A 16,356-nucleotide genomic window follows, 5' to 3' on the forward strand; every position below is an offset into this window, starting at 1 on the left:
TTCTTGAACGAGAACTTCCTGTCATTACAAATAATCATTAGTGATATCAACACATCATAGTCATAGTAATAAGCACACAAGAGAATCCTTGTCAACCTTGTATCATCATACAGTTACCATTATCTCACAATTCAACATATTCATAACATGCCATCAAAATAATCATAATATTCTTAATCTAGTCATATTATCATTCATCAAATGAATATCAACATCAATAACAACCATCATTATTGAAGTAGAGAACTCATGGTTACAAGAAACCGTGCCAATAGCTTCCAAAACCTCCTTCAAGATCTTACCGTCAATGAATCACAACAATCAAATAATCCAATAACCATCATCATAATATAGTGAATTAACAAAAACATAATCAATTCAAACAACCTTAATAATCTACACGTCCAATTCATACATAGGGTTAGGGAAAAGGGTTCAATCATGGATCTTCAATGGAAACTAGGTGATAGACTAAGAACTAGTAAAATTATACCATTAAACAATAATATTTTATCAAGATAAACCAGTAAAATAAAACATTAATTCCATTTGAAAAGGAATATATGAATGTTGATGAAAACCCATGTTGTAGAGATCTTTTGGAATCAATTATGAAGAGCCTCTTGAGGAAAGATATCCCAAGAGTGAATAGCTTCCATACCTTAATATTACTTGAAGATTGATGTAGAAAAACGTGAGTTTTTGAGACCTAGTGAACCTTCAACATTGGTTTTCAATGATGTCTTTGGGAATCGAGAGTGAAATGAGAGACAATTGGGTTTAGGAAATTATGAAGTGTTGAGTTAGTTTAATGAGGTTAACTCTTTTTTAGTCCCCAACAAACCTAGTAAACCACCCCTTAACCCTTAATACATTTATTAAACGTGTATAATTAACCTTACTTTGACCGAAACAAGGCAATGGACTCGAGTGCCAAACACGGTTGCCCGTCTACATGGCGTCGACTAGAATGCTGTCCGTACTGATAGTCTGTTGTTTTGGTCAGAGAGTCATTTTTCAGCCATTTTCAAAAATGTCTTAGTCATTTTTCAGCCATTTTCAAAAATGTCTTAGTATGGACCTAGGACCATCATTGACGGGCCGTTGACTCATCGACGGCTCGTCGTTTGGTCCATCGTAAGAAACTTTCATTTGAGAGCTTTTTGGTGAAATGCAAAGGTCCTCCTCAAGGATCCTTAGGGTGGTACTTAGGGAGTCGTACCCAGACATTTCGACCCTAAACTCAATCTATTACATGTTTAACACCTTTTTACAAAATTTGACTAAATTCTGACTCTCTAAACCTCTTGTAACAAACCAAGGCACCCTAGCTAAATTTCACTAGTCTCCGGATGTCTTGGTCGTTTCTTGATGTTTTAAATTCTAACACTTCCTAATTAGGTTGAATATATTAGTTTAGGCTTATAGATAGTTTTTTAAGTCTTAGTTCATCATGTGAGGCACTAGACTAAGTCATCAAATTCCGGAGTGTTACAAATAAAACAATTCTCACAACAATGCCGACAAGACCATGTTTATAATAATTATAGAACATAAATACCGCCAACATAACTGGACATATCAATAATTACAATACTATATCAATTCACAAAATATAGATACATTAGGTCAATTTACCACGTTTCCGTCATCATCATCAACATTCCTTAACCTTTTCAATCAATTCACTCTACCAAGGCTATTACCAATATCTATATACACAATACTAAGCCAACAACCAATCCATATCAATGCTCCAACAAAAATATAATATGAATATCATCATAATAAGTCATCCTATGAACAATTCTATCATGATATATACACAATTCAATAGGCTAATACAATCTACACATGAATTTACTATGATTAGGCCATGATCAATTCACCCACTTTATAGCCAAAAATAGCAATTCATGAAAACCATGGGTTCATGGAGTTTTTGATTTTAAGACATTCAATTACAATCAATTAGATCATAAAACATTTATTCAAAACCTTTTATGCAAGAACCCATGGCTATTATTCAAAATAGTATTTCATAGTTTTAGAATATCTCAAAAAGATTTTGTAGTTTAACTTATTGAATGAAGAATATTGGAGGATGAAACACTATAACCATATTGAATATAATCCACAAATTTTATTGAGAATCAAAGGAGAAATCCAATTCCTAGACTCAACCTTGCTTCAAGCTTCAATGGATCTAGAGAGAACTCTTTTGGTTTTGGGGTTTTGTTTTTTGATAATGATGTCGAAGTCTAGGGTTTAGAGTCTTAGCGACCTTAATACAACATAAAATACCCAAAAAAACCATGAATGATTTAATTAAGAACCTAGTTGAATTTCCCAAAAATACGCAAACATGGTCGAGACACCTGAAAAGAATTGCACATGTCAATCAATGTTGGCATCTATAGGCCGACGACCAGACGACGGGCCGTTCTGCAGGACGTCGTTTTTGTTAGAGACTGTAATTTGGAGGATTAAGATCCCACACCTATGTAGGAATCAACACCCCCATTTACGGGGCATAGAGTGCTTGACGAGGCGCCGTTCAAAGTCGTCGATGGCGACTGCCTTGGGAAGTTTCTTGCCAAAGTTTGGGTCCTCCTCAAGGTTCCCTGCGGTGGTTCTTGGAACGTCATGCTGAGAAGTTTCAACCTTAAATACGTTCATAAAGATGTTTGGAACGTCTACTATCAATTTGAAATCCAAACAACACGTAAAACATGCAAAGGCACATTAGAGTACATAACGACTAGTTTCCAAACGTTTTGGATGTTCTTGGACTCTTGACTTCCAAACGAACTTCTAACACTTGTATTCATAAAGTTTAGACCTTACCTACAAATGACACACATTTTATGATCTAGAATAACCTAGTTCATTTTTAGGGGTGTTACATTCTCCCCCACTTGGACAACATTTATTCTTGAATGACATTAAAACACTTCCAACACTTTCAATAGATACAGACTCAAGACTAGCAACTCATAACCATACCACACCATGTATAATACTGATAGATAGGAGGAACATCAACTCCACATTTTCAAGAGACTCAAAGTACAATAAAAAAGTAGGAACAAAATTTAAAACATATCATGCAATAAGACTATACCTTTTTAATTTCACATATGAATAACTTCCTTCTCCACATATCATCGTACTCATAACATTATTCCGAAGCACATTATGTCAAATCTCATAAACACAATTTTGCCACATTTTCAAGTACTTCACTGTAAAACATTCTTACTAGTTCACTTATGCAACATTTAAGCAATTAAGCATAAAGGTATTGACAATATAAGAGACAAAATCATTTAAGCTCACTTTACCACATAAACATAACCTCATGAAAATTCACAATGCAAGGACAACTCATTTTCACTTAGACTCATAAACACATGCAAAATGCTACTATAAAATCTAACTCTCAAGATTGATATAATTTAAGAGAAGACATAACAAATAACGTCCCAACTATTCACCATACTCCCCCACATAGAGGGAACCCATCACAATTTAAAAGATAAAACCATAACATACCGGTATCCTTATCCGGATTCGCTTTAGCTTGGAGGCAATAGAAATGATTCCTCTTTGGTGCACGATCAACTGGAGCATTAGGAGGAACATGATAGGACTCACTTCTTCTAGCTGCAATATTTTGACAATCACTCACCTTATGATATCCTTTCCACAACAAAAGAACCCATTAGTTCTGGCTAGACACATTCCAAAGTGTTCCCACAAATAGAACAAGTAGGCTTAATACTCTGAGAACAACCACTTCTCTCATAAATGACCTTAGGAGAACTAGACCCATCTTGATTTGGAGCCCTCTTATTGAACTTAGATTAGTTTTGCTCATCAGATCTACCCCTCTTAAAGTTGCATGAAATCTTACTAAGTTTCAATCTTCAATGGATTGTGCATACCTCATAAGTCTAGATAGGTTCATGTAATTATGGAGCATGTCTGTACGACACTCTTCTTTCACAAGGTCGGCAACACCAGTAACAAACCTACTCATCTCATCTCTACGGTTAGACACCAAAGATGGAGCATACTTAGATAATATGGTAAACATAAAATAATACTCCTCGACACTAATGTTATGTGTCCTAAGGTTTATAAACTCCTCAACCTTCACCTCCCTCTCCTCATGGGGAAAGTACTTTCCTAAGAAAGATTCCTTAAACTTTTCAAATTCTATGGGACCCGACTCAACCATCCTATTATTTTTCCATTGAGTGCACGATACTTGAGAAACTTATCTCAATTGATATAATGCTAAATCCGCCTTCTCCCTAGAAGTCACCCCATAGCACTCAACACCTTATAGACACCATATAAAAACTCTTAGGGATCCACTCCCACCCTAGAACCAAAAGATAGGAGGATTCATCCTCATAAAAGTCCATCAATTCATAGATCATGATACCCTCAAGAACATTCATCTTAGGCCAAATATCTCTATTAAATTGAGACATCATGGATAGGGCTAGGGCAAAGAGAGTATCTCTAATGGTCAAGACACTAAAAATGAACTAAGGTGTCTAGAGCCTCACATATGCCTAAAAAGGTTGTATTGGTTATTTGAAGTGGTTTGGAGGTCAAACGTCTAACAACGACAAAGACGTTCAAATGTTAGACTTTAAACGTACTAGTGTGTTCTAGAGTGCCTTTGTATATATTTTATATTTTTTGGATGTATTTAGGTTTGAATCATCCGTTCACGACTCCCCAACGACCACCAGAGGGTCCTTAAGGAGGACCCTAAGGCTGACCAAACACGGCTTAGGCAGTGTGTAATCAATGGATCGTGCCTGGATCGACCCACCGTCAATTGGGAGAGTTGCTCCACACATAGGTGTGTGAGATCAGCCGCCAAAAAGGGAGACTCTGTCCCAAACTACTACTGTGCAGCACGGCACCGCCATTCCATCGACGGTCTGTCGCCATGTATGTTGACTGGACCTGAAACAATATGCCTGCTCACTGCCAACTTAAAGGGATGAATGGAAATGTCACCACACGTCCTAATTAAACTATGGGTGGTTATTTTAGGTGTGTATAGGTAATAAAACTTATTATATAAGGCTAAACTCTAATTTATAACTCACTCTTCCAAGTCAAACCTTCCCTCCCAAATATGAACCCTCAAAAAACCGCAATTGGAGACCAAGCTCAAGAAAAAGCTTTGGAGGTGGATTCTTGGTGCATTAATCTCAAAATTTCGTGTCTCTTATTGTGTTAAGGTATTGTAGAACTTCATCCTAATTTAATCTTAAATCTAATGAGTTCTTTCCAAGGTTTTTCAAACATGATTCTATGACAAAAATCTCATCTTTCAATCTTGCCATGGGTTCATTGTTAAAGTGATTTCCAAAGCATTCTAATGATGATTGTATGATTAATCTATTGTAAGACCTCAAAAATGACTTAGGTGAACTATATACTAACATGATTATCTTGATGGTCTAAGGTCCTGAATAGGTATATTGTGTGTTAATGAGGCAGTGTCAAAGAGATTAGGTGCATTGAAAGTCAAACGTCAAGGGACGACTAAGACGTCCGACGACTAAGTCACCTATGTGCCACATATGTGTTTTTATGTGTTTATGTGTTATTAATGAGGTTGTAAGGTCCTTAAATGAGTTATTATTAAGTATATAGGCAGTGTGTAATGTTTCGTGAAGTTTGGAGGTCAAACGTCCAAGAACGTCCATGGCGTTCGAAAGGTTCGCCTTGAAATGACCTTGTGTTTCTAAGCATGTTTCATCGCGTTTTACGTGTTATTTTCAGATGAAATTCATGTGAGAGGTGCTAAACTTATATACAATCATGTTTGGGTTGGAAATGTCCGGTCAAACATCCCTAAGGACCATCCACGGGTCCTTGAGGAAGGACCCAAAGTTTGTGCCAAAACTGTCCAAGACTGCCAACCAACGGTAGGCAATCAACGCCCTATTGGTGGGGTCTCTTTGATTGATAATTAGGAGTGGGGTAGAGGAAGCTCATGACAGGTCTCAGTCCTAGACCACGAACCATCAGGACGGTCCATTGGTCAAGGGATGGACCATCGATGAGCAACCGTCGTTGGGGTCTGCTCCCTGCACAAGTTGACCCTAAGTTGAGGGGTGAACTTTTAATTTCACCCCACTTCCAAATAAGAGTATTGGCGGTTCCTAACGGGTATTTTGGGTTTTTTAAGTGTGTATATAAGTCTATAACACATTGAAGACTTCATTCTTCTAACAAATACCCCAAAATCCCTTAGAAGTTCCTTAAGACTCCATTGAAGTCCAAAGAGAAGAATAATCTTCATTGAGGTATGACTTTTGATCCTTGAAACTCATTTCATCAAGGATACCAACTCTCAAGAAGTTTTCTAAAGTTTTCAAAGTTGAATTGACCAATTTCATGTTTCTACCATGGGTTCTTGCATTAATTGTTTTTAAATGTTTATTATGGAATAAATTGTTATAGAATTGATGATTTTATTCTAAATAACCTATGTACCCATGTAATTGATGAACCCTAGTTTTTCACTATGTTATGGGTTACTTCATATTGACCTAATGTATATGAATTATGATGTAGATTTCAACGACCGATCTAATGATGTAATAATTGTATTCAATTGAAATCTAGGTTGTATTAGATTGATGAATCTTCATTGAATTGACCTAGTTTCATTTATTATTATAGTTTATGCTGAGTTGATGTCCATGGCAATTGCTAAGGGCCATATGATATTGAATTGGATGATTTAGCATCGAATTGAGATGTTGAGGATGGAGTGGTGGTACACTTCCCTATTTCCTTTATTTTGTTGTTATTTATACTTCAATTTTATTGTGATTGGTATGGTCTACTTATGGTGGCGGCGTTATGTGCTTTACTTGCAATTGATATGGCCTTATCGGCGTTACTTTATGTATTATACTGATCATGGCCTTGTCGGCAACTACTTGAAATAATGTGTCTATTTGTGTAGTTGATTATGTAAAGCATGATAATGTCTATCTACATGTGATGTCATATACGTGTTCTTCTATTAATGCTATTTAGGTGATCATGTTAGACTATGACTTTGACTTGTGTGTATAGTCTTAGGGTTGATGTTGTTTATTCCTAGTTGATTATATGAGTCCATGATGGTCATATTAATGATGTAATGATGGTGTATAGGGTGACTTAAACATGATAGTAGTTACTTCTATGTGCTTCTAGAATGACATGTAATGTGTGTTAAGGTGAAGTATGTGGTGTCTTTTCTTGGTTGACTTGTGTCCCTTACTGGATGCTTGTATGAATAGGATCATGTGATTTTTTCACTTAGGATGTTAAAGCTCTTAGTCTTATATGTATGAATGTTATGAGACCTTAATTGATGATAAGAGAGTCTTTTATGTGAAACCTTGAACCTAGTGGTGAGGTTGGTAATGTTGAAGTACAAAGCCGTAATGGTATCCTTCAAAGTAAAGGAATGATGGACTTAAGGTTGATTGGCTGGAACGGCATCATGTCAAAACTTAGGAAAGTCATCATGATCTTCTTATCGCCAATGTAAGGTAACCTAAAGGACCTATTTGGTAGGGTTATGTAATTGGGTTATGAACTAGACATGAAACCCCTTTATATGAACCTTAATGTGAATTACTCTATCACAACGAAGGCCAGCACCGTGTGAGTACGGTAAGGGAATAGTTTTTTTAATCAAATAATGAGATAGTATACAAAGCATGCCCTTCATATTCCTTAATCATGTGCCTACATGGGATGTGTCTAAGTTCTACCATTGGCAAGTAGAACAAACTCATCGGAGTACGATAAAACTCTGGATTCCACGTCTTGCTATATGGTCTATGTCGGTTATTGCCTATTCTCATCATGTGAGATACTTACTATCATTAGAGAAGTTCTATGAAATTTAGGTGGTGGTATGGGACACTATCTTGACATTGCAGAATAGGCTTTGAAGGTGTTAGTTGGATTCCCTATGTCTTGTCTAAGAACATTACTTGAATGTCCTTTATGTGATGTATGAGTCTCTTAATGAATTAATGAAATAATGACTTATGTTATGAAACATGTAAATGAATGAGTACCTAATCTAAAGTGACTTAAGTATTCCTTAGTTAAAGTGTGAAAAGGGCATATGGGATGATCTCTTCATGTCTTACCTTGGGAACTCTTAAGAATCACTCTAGTTAGGGAAGTTGGTTGATTTTGTGGACATGATCTAAGCCTTAGGTAGTCTTAAGGATTAATTAGGTAATCTTGAAGAGGTCAATCATGGACGTTATCTTATTGATTTACTTAAGTGGGTGTTTTGATAGCCTTTGGAAGGAAAATGTCATATCATCTTTATCTTGGTGTATTAAGTGAGCATGATTCTATGCTAGGTAGTCTATAGGATCTCTTGAGTGTGTGTGTAAGGTATTGTATGGGCGGTCGCTTCACAACTCACTCAAGTGAGACTTAGAGTCAAATTTTGTAGAAGAATCTTACATTGATGTTTATGGTGTCTTGTAAGTGTGTATGTGACTCATCATAAGTAGTCTTGAGTATCATTTAGGGATATCTAGAGAGGTTTATGGGTGGTCCCTCTTTGTGTTACTTAAGTGAGTCTTAGGATATCTTTAAGCGGGATAATTACATAATAGAAGATGTCCAAAAGTGAAGGAAATCAACTTCACTGTACAGTGAAGGGACTTCACTGTAACAGTGAATGAGGTTACTGTAAAGTGACCTCGAAAATTATGATGTTTGGTTTAAATGTTTTATTATGTGTTTCTAAGTTTCTAAATGTTGTTCTTATGATTATAATATGATTTTAAAATTAAAATATGCATATTTCAAATAAATGTCCATTTCATGATTTTTATGAATTTTGTCATACTTAGTACATGTGGTTGTACTAGTCCATGATTTTATCTATCTCTATAGCTCTTGGTTGGTAAGGAGTTTTTGGGAAGTGAAGATTTGGACCTTAGCATCATTCTAGAGAAGTTGAAGTATGTCCTCATTTGACTCGAGGGCATATATGTCTTTTATGTTTTATATTTGAAGTATTGTAATAGACTAAGTATTTCAATTTTCATATTGTGTAAGGGCCATGTCCCAAGTATTCTTGTGTCCTAAGGTGATGAGATTGAAACTTCGTATTTCCTATGACTTTATATGAAAGATATTTTAAAGACTATGTTATTATTTGTGAAAGTTTTTAATTTTCGCACTACTTTTCACTATGTTTATGCGATGAATGATATGTAAAGGCTTGTACAACACCTCCGAGAGGTCAAGTACATAGGTTGAAATCCGAGATTGACCCTAAATTCTAGGGTGTGGTTTTGGGTGACATCTATGGTTTAAACATGATTTTCAATCTCATTCCATGAAGAACACATGATCTCTTTATCCTCTCAAATTATTACATGTTATGGGTGTTGCGATCTTGATTAGATTATGATTCAAGTGTTACTAGATTATAATATATAGATTAATCCTAGTATTATCTATATCAATTGATTATGAATAATGGATAATTGATAAAATATGATCATTAGCTTTAAGATTTTGTAAGTTGACTTATTTCCTCTATTTCGCTTAGATGATTGGTATGGTCCCCTTATGGTGGCGGTGTTTACATTCATGTACATATTTATGTGATGGTCATGTCATTGAAGCAATTAGATGCAAGATGACTTAATATAATGATTTCCATGTTAGGAAGTTGAAGGGTGTAGCCTTGATTCTAGTATCATGTCTAAGTGAATTAATGTTATGTGAAGTTATATGTATAGTCTTCCACACTAGCTGCATGAGCTAGGGGTGGAAATGATGTTGTATATATGATGATGATCATGTTAGTGTTTGGTGTGAACTCTATGGCTAATGATGATTAATACTCTAATAGCATGACCCCTACATATGAAATACTTATATGAATGTGTGATAAAAGTATGCTAGGAGTCTTCTATTCTAATGTTTAATATGCTTTTGTCTCTTATGATGAAATGTAAGTGTGTATAATCTATAGTCCTTAATAACTTAGATTTGTATTACTTGAGACTTGAGGAATATTGTACATGTGTTGTGATGTTTAAAGTGGCTTACTCAATGTTATGTTATAGACATTATGTGATCATGTTGACTAATGTACACAGACTTCATGCATGCCAATGAGTAGGGTAGATTCATGACGACTAAAGAAAAAATAGTTCACCTATGCATCATTTCCTACTTCTATGCATGTTAAGTATATGATTAATGAAGTTATCAACATGTGTGACTAAAGGTGTTTTCGTGAAGGCAGATCTCACATATGTATGCAGACACACATGATTGAATGAATGATAGACTTATGTGAAAGGATATTCTCACATGAAGTATGTTCTATGATGTAAGGACATTCTAATCTTAGAATCCTTACTAAAACTAACTTTGTGAACTAACATACTAAAGGATTAAATATATATAAAAGGTGTTTGAGGTTAGCACCGAGTGAAATGACAAATGAGAGTGGGAGCTTCACGTTTAGTAAGTACAGCTTCCACAAGAGAACCTTCACATTTAGAAAGTCCCGGTTCGAAACATAGATGTTGTTTCATGATGTGGAAACCTCCACGCTAGCAAGTCAAGGTTTCTAGCAGCAATCTCCATGTTCCATAATATGCATCCCCATAGGTTTTAGCTAAGTGATCCAATAGAACAACTATTTTTTATGAAGGTCATACTTTGAAAGTAGTACCCACTATTTTCAGTGTGGGAGTGAAACATCAGATACCATGTAGCTCACATGTTCTATGTCGATTATTGCTAAGTCTCCCTAAGGTTAAGAAATAAACTAAGATAAGACTATGAACTCTGATTGTAACTCCTTGAGAATTTTACTCTGATTGTAACTCCTTGAGAATTTTACTTAGCTTAGGTAGGACTATGGACACTACCCATGCATTGCACTAGTGGACTTCAAGAAAGGATAGGATTGGAGCCTTTTATGAATTAAAGCCTTATGTTATGTATGGTTCGTATGAATCCATGTTAAGTGACTTTGCTATGCTAAGACATGAATTATGAGTATGCATGTGAAATTTCACTTATGACTTCTAAGTGAGTTTACTTAGTATATTTTAAGGTATGGGACTCTATTTCTACATTGCACAAGTAAGCATGTGAAGTGGTTGTGAGGATAGTTTACCTATGATATGACTATGTGAGATATGACTAAGGTTGTATTAAAGGAATGAGTCCTTAAATAATTCTATGAAGTATGTTCCTTATGTCTAGTGATAAAAGAGGGTGTTACGACTTATTTTGAGTATGTTATGCCTAGTCTAGCGTGACTTCATAGGAACACTTTGTGTAGAGTAGTATTATGGGATGCTACCTACACATTGAACTAGTGTGACTTGGGGGTTTTCTTAGGTGATGATTCTTATGTGAATATTATGTATTATAATATGCTTATGACCTTATGATTATATGTGGTTGTGTTGATATAGCATATCTATGATAGACTGTCTTAGGTTACCTTAATGCGATACATTGTACTAAGTACACTTGAGGGTTGCAAAGCAAAAAAGTAAGGTAAAATAGAAGTAATGAGTTGTATGTAATAAAGGTGCCTCAAAATGTGATAAGTGGCTTATGTTTTATTATGAATAGTATCGATATCTACTTTATATATATGAACTATGTTATAGTTATTGTGCCAATGTTCATGAAGTTTATTAAAAAGACATGATGCATGATTTCTAACTAAATGTCCTTCTTAAATGCATGTTTTTTCGTGGTTTCCATATTTAGTTCATTCTTGACTAGACGATGTCTCCTATGTGAAGAGGTTGGATAGATCTCCCTAGTTCAAGGAAATGGGTCCTTACGATTCAAGGATTTCCCTATTTCAAGTTCTTATTCAATTTATGTAATAACTTAGTTATTCTTATATGTTGTTAAGGGTTATTTCCCCATCCTTTTTTATTTAGTTGTGTCTTATGTTGGCAAACGAGGCTTAGAGTCTAACTATTATTATTATATTTTATATAAATATGAAGTGATAAATCTAGAATATGATGTGCTATAAAATGTTTTAAATTTTTCGCTATTTTTATGACTATGCAATGAAATATGTGTAATGTCATATGTAAGACCTCCAAGAGGTCAAGTATGTCGTGTTACTTCTACGGGGTTATCCCCGGTTGTTAAACTAATCTCCCAATTAGTCATGTTCAAGGGAACCACCGGAACCTCATTCTCTTGATCAACTATAGGGACTTGATCACCTTGAGGAACTTGAATACCTTGGGGAGGAACTCCCTCATTGACCACTTCTTCATCAAATCTCCTTTCGGGTGCCCTTCTCTAATCCATATCCTATTAACACAAGAAAATATATTAGCAAAAGACACTTACAAGCTCCACTCTATGTTAGGACACAAGAATAATGAATAAAGGGAAACTTCTATCTTTCTATGTCCTCTTGCTCATCGATGTGTCGCGACTCATAACTGATGAACAAGACTCTACTTCACGTGGCTTTCATGATACTAGAAATCCTAAACACTACTTCATACCCATCTTAGACATATTAAAATCTTAGGGTCACAACCTACACATAAATAAAATGGAGAACCAAAGTCTAATACAATGTCTTCCGAAAAAGAAAACTAAACATAACTATCTCGAATCATATGAGGACACACAAAATTGGCTTGAGAGAATGCTATTCCCAAGCTTCACTTCAAGAGACTCCTCACTTGTAGAATAAACGAAATATGAAATTATGACATTAAATGCACTAAATTTGGTGACATGCAATAAAACCATGCTAAAATAGATGTTTACTTTATAATATGCTTCTTATGCTATTTTGATATAACTCTCATAAAACAAGTATAAGAACCACTTTAAAGAGAACATACATAAATGGGACGTCTTTCAAGTAATCCATACGAGACAACCATAACAATTTAGTAAACACATAAGCATTTTGACTACCTACCAAAGTTTATAGTAAGACTCACTTAAATGTGACAAGAAGAGACCGCCCATACACCCTCTACAAGCACAGCTACGTAATCCTTAAGACTCGTTAAAGTAAGATTATTCGTTACATTACAATAATGCATAGTTCCACATTCATTAAGTAACCCCTTTTCATCATTTAGACTATCCAGATCAAGTTACACTAAGACTCACCTAAGTAAGACGTGAAGAGACCGCCCATACACCCTCAAATAAACCAAGGTGAGAACCTTTCTGCTCATCATGCATTAACAAATTTGAAAATACTCATTAAGACATTTACGAGACATTCATCATTTAGGGGACTTCACATAATGGTCTTGGAGGACCAAGAGAACCTAACCCTAGCATCTTCAAAGCCTACTCGCGCCATGTATAGATAGTGTCCCATTCCACTACCTACACTTTTTAGAACCTCTCCATCTCTGGAATGCATCCCACATGATGAGAATATGAATGAACTTACATAGACCATACTATCTAGGTATGAAATCAGAAGTCTACCCTACTCCGAAGAGGGTCTTCTAGTTGTCAATGGTAGAAGTAGGACACATCCCATGTTGGCACATGGTTAAGGAATGTCAAGGTTTTTGGTACTCTAGTCTCATCTTATGTAGATCCACTACCACAAGCATATTTACTCGGTGCTTATCTTTGTTCTCATTGAGTAATTTTGCGGTAATCGGCTATAAGGAGGGGACGACCCTAACCGATTTCGGTTAGGGTAGTTAAGGGGCAGCATGTGCGGACGGGTCCCCCCCATATGGGTCCTAACTACCTAACCAACTCTAGCCTCTAGCTATATGTCCTAACTAGATAAATAACCTAGGATGGTCAAAAGAGATAGTTAAGATCCTAACAACCTAGGGATACTTTAGTAATTACCCTACGATACTTAATTAATTAATTTAGCAACTTAAATAATTAATTTAAAGGGGGAAAAACCGAAATCACAAAGCAATTTCCAAATTTCGGCTAAACAAGAAAAAGACAACCTAGTACCTAACCTAGGATGGTCTAAAGGATTGGTTATGGACCTAACGACTTAAGGGTACTTTATTAACTACCTTAGGTAACCTAATTAATTAAATTAGAAATTTAATTAATTAGTTTAAGTGGTCAAAGTGAAATCCTTACAACAACCTAGTATAATTCAAGAAACATCCTAGTAGTTAACCTAGGATAGCCCTAAAGGGTTGATTATGGTTCCAATAACTTAGGGGTACTTTAGTACTTACCCTATGTACCTAAAATAATTAAATTAAGGATTTAATTAATTATTATAAATTCAAAATGTTTACCAAAACCATATTCAACACCAAATTCAAGATTTTCGGTCAAGTCAATATTCTCCTATGTTTAGTTAACATAGGAGAGGCGTTTTGGTAACTAATTAATAAGTTTATTAAATTAACTTATTAAATCTTAGTTGAATGAGTAAATATCATTTCCTAAGAGTTAGGATCACGTTAAAACACTAAGAGTTTCACAAAACGCAAATCAGTAAACAAGAAAGAAAAAACGAAAAAGTTCCATCGACGTTCTAGGGCAATTCCAAGGTTTCTGCAAGGTTTCGTTCAAGGTGGTCTTCGTAGATTAAGTTCTACTTAATGTATGGGTTTCTCTCCTGTACTTCTCTCTCCAAGAGAACTTTCTTTTGAATGATTCACAAGATCTTGAAAACTAGGGTAGTTCCCGTCGTTCTCGTCGAACTTCCCTTCCCTAGTATCCTTTTACGATTCAATGTTGAATAGGTTAGAGATCATGTTATTTGTATGTGGTGCTGGCTGATCTTAACGTGTATTGTTCTTTAATGATGAATGTCGAATGAACCTATGAACTTAAAATCGTATGAAGCTAATGTTTACAACGTGAATTAAGAACCAATGATATGTTAGTTACGTCCGTAAATGTCAAGTGTTTATGTGTGTGTATCGTAATGTTGACTTTCTATTTTGTAACGTAATGAGTATGATAAAGTCATCAAATTTTAATATTATGCTGCACAATATGTCTTAAAAACGTTACCCTAAAGTCATGAACTAAGATTGTTTTAGAGAATGATACTATGTTAAGATATGTCCGAAAATGTTATGTATGAAGATGATTACGATCTGTTGTGCATACCTACGGTTAATGTGACTTGTTGATGATGTTGTGTTCGTTAAATGATAATATTATTCTGTCCAAGATATTTAAAAACGTTATGCCTAAAGTGAGGTTATAAGGTTGGCTAAAAATATCTCCATGAAATCATAATTTGAGTGATTGTTTGGCTTATGCCAATAAAATGGCTAACAGTATATTGTCCAAAAGGGATGCAAGCAAATGGCTATAATATTATGTTAAATAATTAAAAGATTGGCTTATGAATAATATACATATCCAACCAACCATGAAAGAATCTAAAATTGGCCTATGCCAACAAAGATGGTTATGTAATCTATACCCAATTGTTTATGCCAATTCTAATCTTATGCCAATCTTATATGGCCAAAAGTTTTAAATGATAAATCAAGTACTTCTAAAGCAATTCAATGAAGCCATAACAAAGGGCATGCCATACATTGGGAAAACTCCCAACATGCTCTAAAAGACGAAACTATGAATATATGTAACTCATTGAAAGAAGTGTTCATCGTCCATAAACAATTATATGAAGATACTGCACTAATGTAAGTAGGTAAGGTGAGTTATAACATAATTAAAGGGGTCTAAATTAAGTAAGTGACCAGAATAGGGTGTTAAAGGAAGTGAGACAAGTCTTACTTACATCTAAGTTACTATATTAAAAGAATACTCACGAATGAAGGTGTTAGAATGTGGGAGATTAGTCTCATTAACACCTAAGGATTATATGTATGAACAATTCATATTTCATCAATTTTAAGAAATATGCAAGGACCATTCACTTTTCATCAATGTTAAGTAAGGATGACAAGTCATTAAAAGAGTAAGTAAATCTCAATCTAGAAGCAAGTTCCATAATGCTTGAGTCAACTCTAAAAGATAAAGAAGATAATGAAAGTTAGCACAGCACCGATAGACTAGTTATGAGCATTTTCTCCCAAGTGTAAGTCTCATGAGACAAGGCTACCACCGATAGTGATAAGTAGTCTCATTAAGTCCCTAGTCTTCGAACTATGTCTAGCCAACATAGGAACTAGCCAGTGGTTTCCACCTAAGCGAGTTAGATATGTTCAAGTTTCACTTTGGCTGGTGGTTCCACCTCTTTTCGGTGTGGCGAAGACACCGGATTTCATGTTTAGCTCACATGATCTATGTGAGTTAATGCACACAACATGTTCT

Source organism: Solanum pennellii, chromosome 9 (genome assembly GCF_001406875.1).
Source record: "Solanum pennellii chromosome 9, SPENNV200".
Taxonomy (NCBI): domain Eukaryota; kingdom Viridiplantae; phylum Streptophyta; class Magnoliopsida; order Solanales; family Solanaceae; genus Solanum; species Solanum pennellii.